The sequence below is a fragment of the Triturus cristatus genome, chromosome 3_1 (assembly GCF_964204655.1).
Source record: "Triturus cristatus chromosome 3_1, aTriCri1.1, whole genome shotgun sequence".
Classification (NCBI taxonomy): domain Eukaryota; kingdom Metazoa; phylum Chordata; class Amphibia; order Caudata; family Salamandridae; genus Triturus; species Triturus cristatus.
Window position 1 is genome coordinate 1050363886 of NC_140583.1, and position 14877 is coordinate 1050378762.

At 39.6% G+C, this 14877-nt stretch overlaps 1 protein-coding gene across 1 annotated transcript in view; it reads left to right on the forward strand.

Annotated features, from left to right (window-relative positions):
- Positions 1-14877, forward strand: part of POU2AF1 (POU class 2 homeobox associating factor 1) — a 228482-nt gene that overhangs the window by 85657 nt on the left and 127948 nt on the right. The gene's annotated exons all lie outside the window — the stretch shown is intronic.

A 14877-nucleotide genomic window follows, 5' to 3' on the forward strand; every position in this document is an offset into this window, starting at 1 on the left:
TATTTTATATTTATATAATAAATCATTAAGTTATCTCCATAGGTAGTATGTGGGAAATAGGTGTTTTCGATGTTATCACTAGATGTTAAGCCACATATTTTTTCAGAGTGGTTTAAATACAAACTAGTATTGAAGTCCCCACCCCAGAGTATAATCAGGTCCTTGGTGGTGCCACTCAGAATATACTCAAAATCTTTACCCAGCTGTCTCAGGAAAAAGCATATATCCATGATCGTAGCATTACTATAGTAGTTCACAACTGCTCGTAAGCAGTCAGAGGGTAGTTCGATGGTGGTAACTTGATATTACACATTGGACACTGCCATATTTATGTTAGTAGAGCACATATAATTCAAGACATAAGTACATAAACCCCCTTTGGATCTCCCAGATATGGGCAGCGTTGCTGGAGTATGATATGTCTTAAATCCATTAATATGCATTGGATCCACAATCCAAGATTCCTGTAAACAAAGAATACTAAAATTGATAATAAATTCCACATATTCTAACATTGCGGCTTTTGTACACAACTCTGCAACATACCAATATAGTACCTCATTTAAACCATCTGCAGGAATGTTAGCTGTAAAAGAGCCATTAATTGAGGGTAGGAAAGATGTATGTGTAGGTAATGTAAATTCCACAAGAAGAATATTTTCAGATATCTCACAGGTTACCAACACTTCCCAAATAGGATCAATACCATTAACAGGACTACCTCCAGTGCATTTGGTAGCCACAGGGGATTCTAGGGCAAGTCAATCTATTCCATCTAGCATTAGCAGCCAGGCTATCAAAGCATTTTTTAAATGGTATGGTATAGGGCACCCCATATGGACATCCCAAATTTGGAATCCACTTCAGTCTAGTTGGCTCCATGTTGTTTGGTAGTTCATAGTAATATCCCTATGGGAACAATGTGACGTTTCTATGGGAGACCATGAAAGTACTGGCTCTTTTTATGATGGTATCCACCAAGCGTGTTGTTTCGAACTAAAGAACCTCACAATCTCCTTGCAAAGTTTAACAGCCCCTCCCTCTGACCATTTTTATATTAGAAAAAAGGGCCTGAATTAACCCGGTTTTATTTCTCACTCAATGCAAAGCTTTGATCCTCAAAGTATCCCAGGATTCATTTTCTGACAGTGATAAAGTTGAAACATTCGCTAGGACCACCACATAAGGTGTCATGCTGCAGACAGAGAGAAGAAGTCATAAATGGATGTATAATCTGTCTGTATGGGTTTAACTGTGATGGAATACTTATTTACTGGAGTACTTGCTTCTCCTGCCTTGTTAGTATTCTAGTTGTGCGGAAAGCTAAGTTGGTGTGGAATGGTGGACCAACTGTACCCTTTAGACCACTTTTGTAGAACAATATTTACATTACCTCCCTACAGTCAGTAGTTCTCTATAATGTGTGTGTATTTTTAGCTGCTTTATCCTCCTCTCTATGTGCCCCTGGTACCTCAAGGTGGTTCTGGGTTGTTGACTGAGTATGGCCAGCCTTCATCATATTGTCTTCATGCAGGTGGTTGCCAATACTTCCATTTGATCCAATCTAGAAGTTATGGCATTTATTGTCACTCTCACAAATGTGTCCAGTGATTGTACCAGGGAAAGTAAAATTTAAGTCTCCGGTATCACCCATACAGTCACTCACACACCCACTCAGAGACCCACACAGTCACTCACACACCCACGTACACACTTGCGCAGTCACTCACACACCCACTCATATACCTGTACAAACACTTACATAGCCACACAGACAAATACACAGCCAGTAACACACACACTCACAAATTCACTCACACACCCACTTACACACCCACTCACGCCACTTCCACACTCATACAGCGACTCACATACCCACTCACAGACCCACACAGCCAATCACACACTCACACAACCAATCACAAACCCAGGTTACATGGACATTATAGTTAGGAAATACCATTAAAAAACATAGAAATTCAATGAAGAAAACAAAGGTTACTGGCATGTTATAGTTAGGAAATACAATAAAAAAAACTTAAAACTTCAATTTAAAAACCAAAGGTTACAGAGGCCTTATAGTTAGCTTCAGATTTTGCACACACAAAACCATAGAAGTTCAGCAGTTTGATTTATAGTTATCTCAAGCAAGTATAACCCATGCCCTAACGTAACTATGACTCATGTCCTCTCCATGCACTGCTAATTTCCCCATATACTACATCACTCATGACATCTTCTCTGACATCATTAGTAATTTCACTGCAACATTTGCAGCGAAATTATTGATGAGAAAACTGTGCATGGTGGGGGCGCAAGTTATAGTTACCTTAGGGTAAGAGCTTTGGCCTTGTGCGACGGGGAGTTGAATTTACGTATTACAATTAAATATTACTTTATATTAAAAGAAACCCTAGAAATTCACAGAAAAAAAGAACATTAAAATAACATTAGAGTTAGGTGTGATTAAAACATCTGTATTTATTATTTCTTTTACTTTAGAAATTAATTGAAAAAACCAAAGGTTAAAGTAACAATATAGTTAGATGAATTTTTCAGTGACAAGATTAAAGTTTTGAACTAAAGGCAACATAGAAATTCATCATTTATAGTTAGCAGTGCTATCTATAACTAGCGCCCTCGCCATGCACTACTTTTGACCTCACATATGACATCATTCATGACATGTTCTATGACATCATCTAAGACATCAATGATGACATCTCAAATTACATCAGTGATGACATCATCCAAGCTTCTTTTGTACACATTGCTCTTTAAAGGAGTATGCCATTAGAGCTATGAAATTAAGTGCAAAATAGCGCAGAATAATATGAAGCATCTTTACTGCTATCATACATACAACCCCTATAGGTTAAGCAAGCTTGTGTTATTTGCAGCATTGACCTTTTACCATAAACGTCATGGGTAGCCAAGTTCATGTTGACTATGAACCACAGATGAAAGGGTAACCTATCCTGCACAGGGTGTTCAATCTGTATTCACATTTGCACAGAAAACCAAGTTTTTCCAGATACTCAAGCCCTGTTTCATAACAAATGCCCTACTATAGACAATCTTTACCTGTATGAAACCCCTTACAATCACTGAGCCTACATTGAGAAATAAGGTAGATATGAGTAAAAGTGGGTACTGTTAATAGTGTTTAATATATGGAGAGAGTTTACTCTGTACCACACTGTTTGTAGACAGTGAAACTCTCATAAGAAATACACCACAGAAAATTCAAAAGTATCTACTATGCACAGTGCATTACCCTTTTTGCAGGTCAGCATACCCGTTGTCTAAATGGGTATTTAGGGTGGAGGAACTAATTGCAAACTTGACTACAATAGTAATGGCTTCAGAGACAGGACTAGAGGATTTGTGTTGTAAACATAACCAGCTGTTGGCTATGAAGTTCTGAATTTGATCAGGCAGGCGGATGGAGTAAGGCCTTAGCTGAGAGAACATCATAGAATATACTTTGCAAAGTCATAGTACATTCATATTTCATATGTAGGTGAGAGGTAGATATGATGTACATCAGAATAAATAGCTCAACATTGAGGTGTCCACGTATTGCAATATAAAATGCTAAATCACAAGCATTTGCAAAGCCAAGAGGTGAACAACTTTGTATCAGTTGCCACGCCTGTCTCATAAAGAATATTGCCTTATGAAGCAACAACTTGCACATTCTTTTTTTGAAAATGGCACTTTTAAAAGTTAGCATTTTCCTGCTTTAAGTTTCTGGTACCTTCCTGTGATTGGGCAGATGCCCTTGGACTGTTGATGCCTCTCCCACTAACAAAACTGTATCTGGGCCAGACAGTGTACAAAAGGCCTGGGTGTGGAGAGATGAGGGCTTTCCTGACAGGATGGCTGGGGAGAATCTGGGTCCTGATTGTATTTTAAAAGATAACCTGGTGGCTGAGCCCAGCTCTTTCTGACTTCAGAAGAAGCCGATAATGTCATTGGCAGATGCAACTGCCACCAGGGTTTGCCTGCCCTTTGTGTCACCAGCCTAACTGGAGCCACCCCAGGGGAAAATGAAGTACTGAACAGAACAAGTTCCAGACATAGACAAAGTGGTGTTGTCCACCCACTGGCTGGCACTGGGCATAAAGGTGACATCCACAGAATCTGAAATCAGAACACTCTTGGACTTGAGGAGATTCAGAAGGATGACTGTCCTGTTGTCTGAAGAAAGAACAGTGAACCTGTTTGCTTTGAGTCCAAGACCTCAGAAGAGAGTACAAGGGTCAGTTGGCTGACTTTCTGTTTGACATACAGAAACACAGCAAGCTTCCAGAGATCTTTTCTGTTTTCCAGCTGACTTAAACCAACTGGACTTGACCTGGTTTCCTCTGCTGGCCTCTGTGTGAGTGAGTCCTGACCCCCTAAAGGCTGTCCGTATGGTCCTGGACCCTTGCCTGGAGTCAGAGTGTACTTCTCTCTGCTTAACTGATGGTTCCCCAAATCAGACACAGAATGGTGTAGAGCGATGCAGGGACTCGCATTGAAGCACTGAGCAGCTCTGATTGGCGGCTTCACTACATCCAACAGAGAGTGACACAGAACATCACATTGCGCAACCCCACAGCTCTTGGCTGCCAGTTTCACCGGATTCAACGCAGTGCAATGTAGAGCCTTGCAGTCGCTGCTCCTGGTGGGAGTGCCGCAGAGCGGTGGGGCGGGGCGGGCAGGGGAGGGGCAGGGTAGGGGGTAGTAAACTCCAGCATATGGCCGACCGGAGTTAAGTACATAAATAAATAAATACAATTAATTACATTGTGCACGCTGCAACGAGCCTTGCATTGCAGCACCAAACAACCCCCACATCAAGGACAGAAGGTACAACTCCAAGCGGGCCAAACCTGGTCCTGTAGCCGGCCTGCACTCCATCGTGGCTGGCCTGTACTTTGATTTGTTCCAGTCCGATAAGACCACATGCATGCAGTTGGCACTTTGTGACTGTTGCCACTATATTTACCTTGAACTTTAAAAACTCATAACTCCGAGTCCACTGATCAGATTTTTGTTGTCTTGGTCTCATTTTATTTATCAAAATGGACTCTAGTTTTCTAATTTGGAGTATTCTTGTGTTGTGTGTATTGCTGTTAATTCTGTTTGAGTAATGCGGATTTTACACATTGGCTCTAAGTTGAGCCTGATTGCCTTTGTGCCAAGCTACCAGAGGACTAAGCACAGGTTTATTTAGTTACTTTAACAGTTCACCTCGACAAGCATCGTGATTATTATCTGATGTGGGTTCTCATCCCTCCAACCATTAATACAATTTCTTACATATTAGTTTTGCTAATGCTTGTTCTGCAGTGCGTACATTACCCAAATGTGCTAGAGTGCTTTATAACAAGAGCGCTCTGAAGCGAAAAGGCAGAAAAAAACTTAAAGCTGTAAGGAAAGAGGGTGAAGTACCTCTCGAGTTTCTGGGAGACAGAGTGATAATTGATGAAGGAACAGATACATTATAAAGCTAGTAATCAGATTACATTTAAAGTTCACTACTATAATTTGTTAGCTTGATATAACATATACGCATTGGGAATCTTTCTTATGGGTATATTATTTCAGTATCACACACTAAAGAAGGAACAATATGGTACTCGTTCAGTGTTCATTCAATACATTGTGAAGCTTTTTTTTATAGACCTGGAGGCCAGTATTTATATTTGCACTTGAGCAAGCTAGCATTGAGGGATACAGAAGGGTTCCCAGAGATAATAATGAAGTGGAGGAGACATTGAAAGATTTGGAAACGGATTACGAAAAGTATCCAGGGCTTTGACACTTCGAAGAAAATGTATCTCACTGCAAGTTAAAATTTACTTTTTTTCTGGCATTTCCATGTGTGTTTTCTGGATTGTGTGAATCTTTTCTTCCTGGTTTTTTTCTTGGGACATATTTTTCCTTCCCAAGCAGCTGCAGAAAAAAAGAGGTATCGCTGTGTCGCTTTTTACAGCTAGGACAAGAAAAATGCTTTCATTTTGTAGGAAACAAGGAGCAGGGTAGCTGCCTACTCCTCTTTTTCCTCTTCAATCTTGAGAAGTGTGGTTGTCAGAAGAGAGATCATTATACCTGTCAACTTTTAAGTAAAATGGAGGTGTTATTTTTTGTTAAATCCACTCCCCCTTGGCAAAGGTGTGGGGAAAACATTGAAACTACACCTGGGCAATGTACAGATGTATTTGCTACTAGTCACGGTTGGGAGAGTATATAAAGCTGCCCAACACCTATGTTTCCCAGATGAGGGGCAATGATAAAAACTATCGATCCACATAACTTTTTTTTAATTAATCCTGATGTTTGCAAATATTTGTAGGAGTAAATAAAATCAGTCCCAGCTCCTTGTTCACAATGTTGTATAGGCATTGGGACAGCTGTGAACTACCCCATTCTTGCATGACCTTCAGCGTTTGAAGGCCCACAGAGTAGTAGGAAGGCTGGTGCAATCCTTCTTTTAAAAAAAACTATTTCACATCCACGGGCAAGGTGGGAAGTTAAAGCCATGGGCAAAATGGTCGCATTACAATGGGCAAGGCAAACGGTTGAAGACCCTTAATGTTCTGTCAAAGGGCAAAGGTGGGGAGTCAATAAGAGTGCCCACTACCTACATTGCCAAGGACAAAATATTAAAAGCTAGCAACCCATTGCCATAGTGTTTCAGATAATGAAAACAGATGTCTTGATAAATCAGAGGGGGACGTAATCTCCTTTTCTCCAGGAAAGGTGGTGGAACACTGCATTCCTGCACTTGAGCAAGGTTATGGTGTGAAAATGACTACCCTTTGAGCTTTTACAAGATAGGGGGACAAATAAATCCCCAACTGCCTACAGGCTAGATGGAAGATAGAGTTATACCCTTGCCCCTAGCCACGGCATGGTGAAATAAACTGCTACACATTTACTATTCTCACTTACATTTATAGCAGTTTGGGGAAGGTCTTAGACACTAAATGGGTGACATTTACTATTCCCACTCAAATCGAAACCAATTTGAGCAACGTGTTGGACACTAAAGAGGTGACATTTACTATTCCCAGTCCAATCTAAACAGATTTTTGGAAGACCTTTCACACTAGAAGGGTGGCGTTTACTATTACCACGCCAATCTAACCATATTGGGGGAAGGTGTTGGACACTAAAGGGGTGACATTTACTATGCCCACTCCAATCCAAACCAATTTGTGGAAGGTGTTGGTCACTAAAGGGGTGACATTTACTATTCCCACGCCAATATAAACCAAATTTGGGAAGGTTTTGGACACTAAAGGGGTGGCATTTACTATTGCTACTCCAATCTAAACCATTTTGTGAAAGGTGTCAAGCACTAAAGAGGGGATATTTTCTATTCCCACTCCAAGCTAAACCAATTTAGGAAAGGTATTTGTCACCGGAGGGGTGCCATTTAGTATTTCCACTCCAATCTAATCATGTTGAAGGAAGGTATTGGTCACTTACGGGGTGACATTTACTATTCCCACTACAATCTAAGAAAAATTGGGAAAGGTGTTGGACACTAAAGGGATGACATTTACTATTTCCACTCCAATCTAAACCAATTTGGGGAAGGTGTTGGACACTAAACGGGTGACATTTACTATTCCCACTCCAACGGAAATAAATTTGGGGAAGGTGTTGGACATTTACTATTGCCACTCCAATCTAACCATATTGGGGTAAGGTGTTGGACACTAAAGGAGTGACATTTACTGTTCCCACTCCAATCTAACAATATTAGAGGAAAGTGTTGGAAACTTAAGAGTTGAAATTTACAATATCCAATTCAAAATTAAACATTTTACATAACGTATTACAAATTGAAAATATTACATACACAATCAATACATATTGTTTATATAAAATAACTACGTTATCTAAAAACACACTGATCTAAATTAGAAACATTTCTATACATAATTACACCTAAAATTATAACATTTCTATTTTAATTCCTATTAAAAATTAATATATTGTTCTAAATATTTACTACAATTCAAAAACTTTAAACAGTAAAATAAAAATAAACTCATAATACACAATTAACAATCATAAATGTTAGAAATATTCATATAATTTTTATATTTTTACAGTTTTAAAAATGTAACTTAAAACTAAAGTTAAATTTTGCATTTAAAAAATGTACACACTTGAAATTTAAAAAAAGTAACCTTTTTAATTTTAGAATAAAATATTTCTAAATATTCAGCTTAATTAGAAAAATGATTTGTTGTTAACATTCTCTATAACTTTTTCTCATCAAACATATTTAATACTAATAATATATATCTTAATTAGCGCCAAATTAAAAGATATAAAAAATATGAACATACTACAATTAATTTAAAAATCCTGAATTATTAATCTGAATATCTTTACAATTATTACACTACAATTTAAAATTACATTTAGCTTTTAACCTCTAAAAATCCAATATCCCGCAGCTAAAAATAAATATTCCACAGTTAATTATATACATTAATACAACTAAAAATAAAAATTTCAACAATTTCATAAATAAAAAAATCTTACTAAAAACACAAATAGAAAATAAAAAACACATACAATCAAACACATTACTATACATTACATACAAATTAACACTTACAAACAATATACATACAACGATATTTTCTACATCAATATTTTTTACAACAATATTAAAAACAACACTAAAAACAATATTTTTACCTTTGGTATTCATGCCCATGATATTTTTGATGTCCCAATATTCCCTATACAGAGGTTCAAGTCCCCTTAGGCCCTGATTAAAAGTTTGGTGACAGGTTACTGCGTCACAAACTTGATGGATTTCCCAATCACCTTATTTTAAGCATGATAGGGAAAATAAACCTGTAACATGGCCGACAGGTATCCGTCGCGGACATGAGTAACCCATTTGCCAAACTCAAAATCAGGCAGTTAGTTTGAAATAACATTGACTGTAATAAAAGATGGATATGAGATTGAGAGTGAGTAACTACGGTAAATGATACTGATTTACAATATGCATAGTGGTCCGGTTTAAAAAAGTACATGGCATCTGGGCCTTTAAGATTGTTTTAAATATTATCCATCCAAGCCTGGCGTAGAACCAGCGCATCCACTGCTTTTATGATTGCCATAAACCAGGGATGGTTTATTAGTACTTGTACTTCATTGCAGATTAAAGATTTAAATGTACCACTGGCCTGTTCCCTACACTGAAATAAAAGCGCAGCAGTCTGGCTTGGAAGACAATTGTCTGACTCAGCATATAGAGGTTTGGAGTAAAGGTGGGTACAGTGCTCCGCTCCGCCCGCGGAGTGTGCGTAGTGCAGCCTACTTTGCGCTTCGCAAAGTAGGCGTAGCAGGCAGGCTACGCACACGCCATGGTGGAGCAGAGTTGCCCGCCACCAGCCTCCCGCCCGCCCGCCCTCATTTTAAAATTACTTACAACCTTAAAAGTAAAGAAAATTACTTACCTGAGCTGCGGCGTCCCGGGGCTCCATCTTCCTGCTTCCTCGCTAACTTCTTCCTCACAAAAGCGCATGCATTACTGACTGACATGGGTACTGACTGGAAGATTAAGTACTGCAAGGAGAGTGCATGGTGAATTTATAAGTGCTTGGGTTTTGGTGGAGTGATTGGATAAGTACAATGGCGCTGGCTGGGTGATTGAAGGAGTGCATCGGTACTGACAGGTTGATGGCTGGACTGCATGGGTAGTGCTCAGGGTATTGTAGCAGTGCATGTGTTAGTGCATGGGTCATTGCATGAGTGCATGGGTACTGACTGGATGATTAGAGTACCGCAATGAGAGTGCATGGTGAATTTATAAGTGCTTGGGTTTTAGCGGAGTGATTGGATAAGTACACACATGTCACATCAGTCCCGGCCCCTCCCTTCACCACTGTGCAAACGTGCACCCTGGCAGGTTTTAAGTTGGGGGATTAAGTCCCCTTGAATCCTGAGGGTCCCTGGGGCCCAACTAGCCCACCAGGAACCTCCAGTAAGTGCCACAGGGCTGCATTGCAGAGAGGTGGTCCGATGCCATGCCCCTTTTTACAACTCTCTGCAACGCAACTCTGTGGCACTTACTGGAGGTACCTGGTGGGCTAGTTGGCCCCCAGGGACCCTCAGGATTCAAGGGGACTTAATCCCCCAACTTAAAATGCCCCACAGGGTTCATTTGCACAGTGGTGAAGGGAGGGGGTGGGGCCTGATTTGCGAACCCTCCTTGGACATAGATATCAAAACTTTTATTTTTTTAATTTCTCAGCAACTACTGAACGGATTTACACCATTTAAAAAAAAGGTCGCTTTCTGAACAAGCACTACCTTTTTGGCAAATTTGGGGTAATTCCGTTCAGCAGTTCGGGCTGTAGCCTGTCTCAAAATTTCCTATGGAAATTAGCACACGAAAAACGTATTTTGGGACCCCCCTTTTTTCTCAGTACCCGCTTTACGAATCACCCCCAAACTTACAGGATAGTAGCTGACCTGGATCAACTTTTTTTGGGAGAATTTTGCGAAGATTCGTCAAATGACGCCAAAGTTATTAGCAAATCAAAAACGCTTTTCCTATGGAAACTTGGTTCTAACTATAACTACCTACTGGCGACAGTATATATATATATATATATTTATATTTATCTATATTACCTACTGGCGATAGCCAGTAGGTAGTTATAGTTAGGACCACGTTTCCATAGGAAAACCTCAACATTCTATTTTGAATAACTTTGGCGCCGGTCGACGAATCCTCGCGAATTTCTCAAAATAGGTGGGGCGCTACGCTCCGCTCCTACCCTGAAAGTCTCGGGGGGATTCGTCAAGCGGGGGCTGAGATAAAAGGGGGGTCCCAAAACGCGTTTTTCCCATGCATTTTTCCATAGGACCTTTAGAACGAGCTACAGCCCGAATGGCTGAACAGAATTACTCAAAATTTGGCAGAGAGGTAGTCCCTAGGTCAAGGAAGTGCCTTTTGTAGGTTTGGTGTAAATCTGTTCAGTAGATTCTGAGAAAATAGCCTTTAAATCAATATATATATCTGAGCCAGCTTACGGTACGCTTACCGTACGCTTACGGTAAGCGTACGGTGGCGTGCGCGAGCGCGATTCTGATTGGCTCTTAGATCTTAGTAAACATTCGAATCGGCCGAAACCAGGAAGCGGCGGCCGCCATTTTGTCTCTCGCACTGAGAGAGATTTTTAAAATCGGAAGCCCAAAAACATGTAAAGGGGCTGTTTTGACAACTCCCTCCCACATAGTCATGTTGAGGGAGTCCCCAAACATCCCCCAAGTGCAAAAACGGTTTTATTTTTTTTTCGGCAATTTCGCGGGGTACGCTTACCGTACGCTTACGGTAAGCGTACGGTAAAAAAATAAAAATAAAAAAAACACTATCCACACTTACCCCACCCCCTGTGCTTTTGGTGGCCGAAGGCCACCAAATGTGCTGGGCTTATTACAATGGAAAAAAACACTATCCACACTTACCCCACCCCCTGTGCTTTTGGTGGCCGTAGGCCACCAAATGTACAGGGCTTATTATAAGGGAAAAAAACTTAGCATTTAAAAAACCGTACTAATTCACTGAAAAAACCATAGGTTTCACACACGTTATAGTTAGGAATTAGCATTTAAAAAACCTTGCAAATTCACTGAAAAAACCATAGGTTTCACACATGTTATAGTTAGTGGAAATTTTACTGATAAAAAACCAATGAAATTGCCCCGTTATAGTTAGCGCAGGCAACTATAACTCACGCGACCGCAATCCTCTGCTGATGACATATGTGTCTTTCTGAAAAAAAAATATTTGTAATATATGTATAGCTAAAAATGTATGGAAGAATACATGGGCAAATAAGTGTCTAAATACAGTATTAGCATCAGCAGAGGATTGTGGTCGCGTGAGTTATAGTTGCCTGCGCTAACTATAACGGGGCAATTTCATTGGTTTTTTATCAGTAAAATTTCCACTAACTATAACATGTGTGAAACCTATGGTTTTTTCAGTGAATATATATATATATATATATATATATATATATATATATATATATACACATATATATATATACATATATATATATGTCCCCACAGTAATCCAGTAATGCGCTCTCAGTCACCAAGAAAAGACAAAATCCGGGATTGTGCCGAAAGAGGTGTTTATTCCTCACAACGCATTTCAACTCGTTGCAGAGTCTTGATCACGTAGGGAAACAAAAGTGTGTGAGCAGTAGATAAAGTTTTTTGGGGTAAAAAGTAAAGAGGGACAACATAATATGTTACACTGATCGTGTAGTCAACCTGGCAGACATCTTACAATGGCAACACACTCATGGATTACTGCGTATACTCATGTGAGCGAAGATATAATGGCATAAGAATATACATATATCCTGTGAACAATAAACAGGAAATGTCCAAGAGTATTGCACCAACATGTCGGAACATAGTAAATATGCAGGCATAAACCTTAAAAACAGAAATATTCCGTACATCGTAGACACGTAATGGCAAGGGCCGGTAAGCCCAAAAGGAGACGAGTTGTCAGCTAAAACCCATTAACCTTAGTGTTCATGTTTCAATACACATTACCCCAAGAAAGTTGCGGAGTCCTGATCATATGAGGAAACGACAGTGCGTAAACAATGATTAAAGTTTTACGGGTTGATAGGGGCAACATACTGCATTATATTGTAAGACAGACATCTAGTAATGGCAATTCACTGAACAGTATACAGAACAAAATCAGCGTGAATACGTCTAGAGTCTCAGTGTATACTCATGTGAGCAGAAGTATAACAGTGAATAAATATAAATATCACCTGTGCTTCATGTCTGAAATAGCAAAACCAACATGTAGGAGCATGTAAAGACAAATTATGGCAAGTGCCAATGAGCCAATACTCAATAGACACAGGGTGTCCGCTGGAAACGTTGACATCAGTGTATATGTTACAAATAGCATTACCCCAAGAAAGTGAACTTCATCCATATGAAGTGAAAGAGCGGGGGAAAGGGTAGGATGCCCGTGATAGTGCTCGTTGGTGGTTGGGCTCCTTCCTTCCCTCCTGTAAATGAAAAGAAACAAAAAACAACTCTTAATATATTAAAATAACAGATTGGCATATCTTAAAAGACAGTGCTACTGTTTCTGATCCTAATGTGTTGATTACATGAAGGAAAAGGACGAAGAACAGACAGCAACAAGTATAGTCATAATACAATCATGATCACAATATCAGTAAATCGAATACAACAAAAAACAAAAAACACATTAAGCAAGAGAACCCGACTGGTAGAAAGAATATGTTAGAACCATGGGCTGAACACAGATCTCGGAGGGCAGGGTTCACTTTCTTGGGGTAATGCTATTTGTAACATATACACTGATGTCAACGTTTCCAGCGGACACCCTGTGTCTATTGAGTATTGGCTCATTGGCACTTGCCATAATTTGTCTTTACATGCTCCTACATGTTGGTTTTGCTATTTCAGACATGTAGCACAGGTGATATTTATATTTATTCACTGAGTATACACTGAGACTCTAGACGTATTCACGCTGATTTTGTTCTGTATACTGTTCAGTGAATTGCCATTACTAGATGTCTGTCTTACAATATAATGCAGTATGTTGCCCCTATCAACCCGTAAAACTTTAATCATTGTTTACGCACTGTCATTTCCTCATATGATCAGGACTCCGCAACTTTCTTGGGGTAATGTGTATTGAAACATGAACACTAAGGTTAATGGGTTTTAGCTGACAACTCGTCTCCTTTTGGGCTTACCGGCACTTGCCATTACGTGTCTTTACGATGTACAGAATATTTCTGTTTTTAAGGTTTATGCCTGCATATTTACTATGTTCCGACATGTTGGTGCAATACTCTTGGACATTTCCTGTTTATTGTTCACAGGTTATATGTATATTCTTATGCCATTATACCTTCGCTCACATGAGTATACGCAGTAATCCATGAGTGTGTTGCCAATGTAAGATGTCTGCCAGGTTGACTACACGATCAGTGTAACATATTATGTTGTCCCTCTTTACTTTTTACCCCAAAAACCTTTATCTACTGCTCATACACTTTTGTTTCCTTACCTGATCAAGACTCTGCAACGAGTTGAAACGCGTTGTGAGGAATAAACACCTCTTTCGGCACAATCCCGGATTTTGTCTTTTCTTGGTGACTGAGAGCGCATTACTGGATTACTGTGGGGACATTTACGAGCCGGCGTGCTCCGCCGACATTTGCGCCACCTCTCTTTGGTCAAGCCATCCAGAAGGAGCGAAATTTGGGTTATATATATATATATATATATATATATATATATATATATATATATATAGAGAGACAAAGTCCTGACCTCCCCAATACAACAGAGGGAGTTGAAAACAGGTATGGACCTCTCCACCATGCACAATGCTGACGTCCAAAAGTAAAAACACCAAGCGGTTCCAAAGTTTCAATTCCGACGTTTATTTCATTGTGTCAGACAAGTGTCCGCCTCAGACGCGTTTCGATTGCCTCCGCGATCTTGATCACCTGACGCGCTGATGCCGGACCTTCCATTATAAAACCAACTTCACCCAATCATGATGCTCAGTGGTAATAGACATAAATAACATACTTCAAACCTAGAGTGTGTCCTCTTAGAGATGTTATGAGAGTGAATCAGAAACAATGATAACCGGGCTAATATATCAAATTGATACATAATATGCAGCGAAGCAAATCATAGCAAACAAAATACAAGGCAAGTGCCCCTAAATGCTGAAATGCTAATTGCAAATCATAGCCACGGCTTACATGTTTCTGAAAAAGAAGCAACAATTCATTGATGAAATCT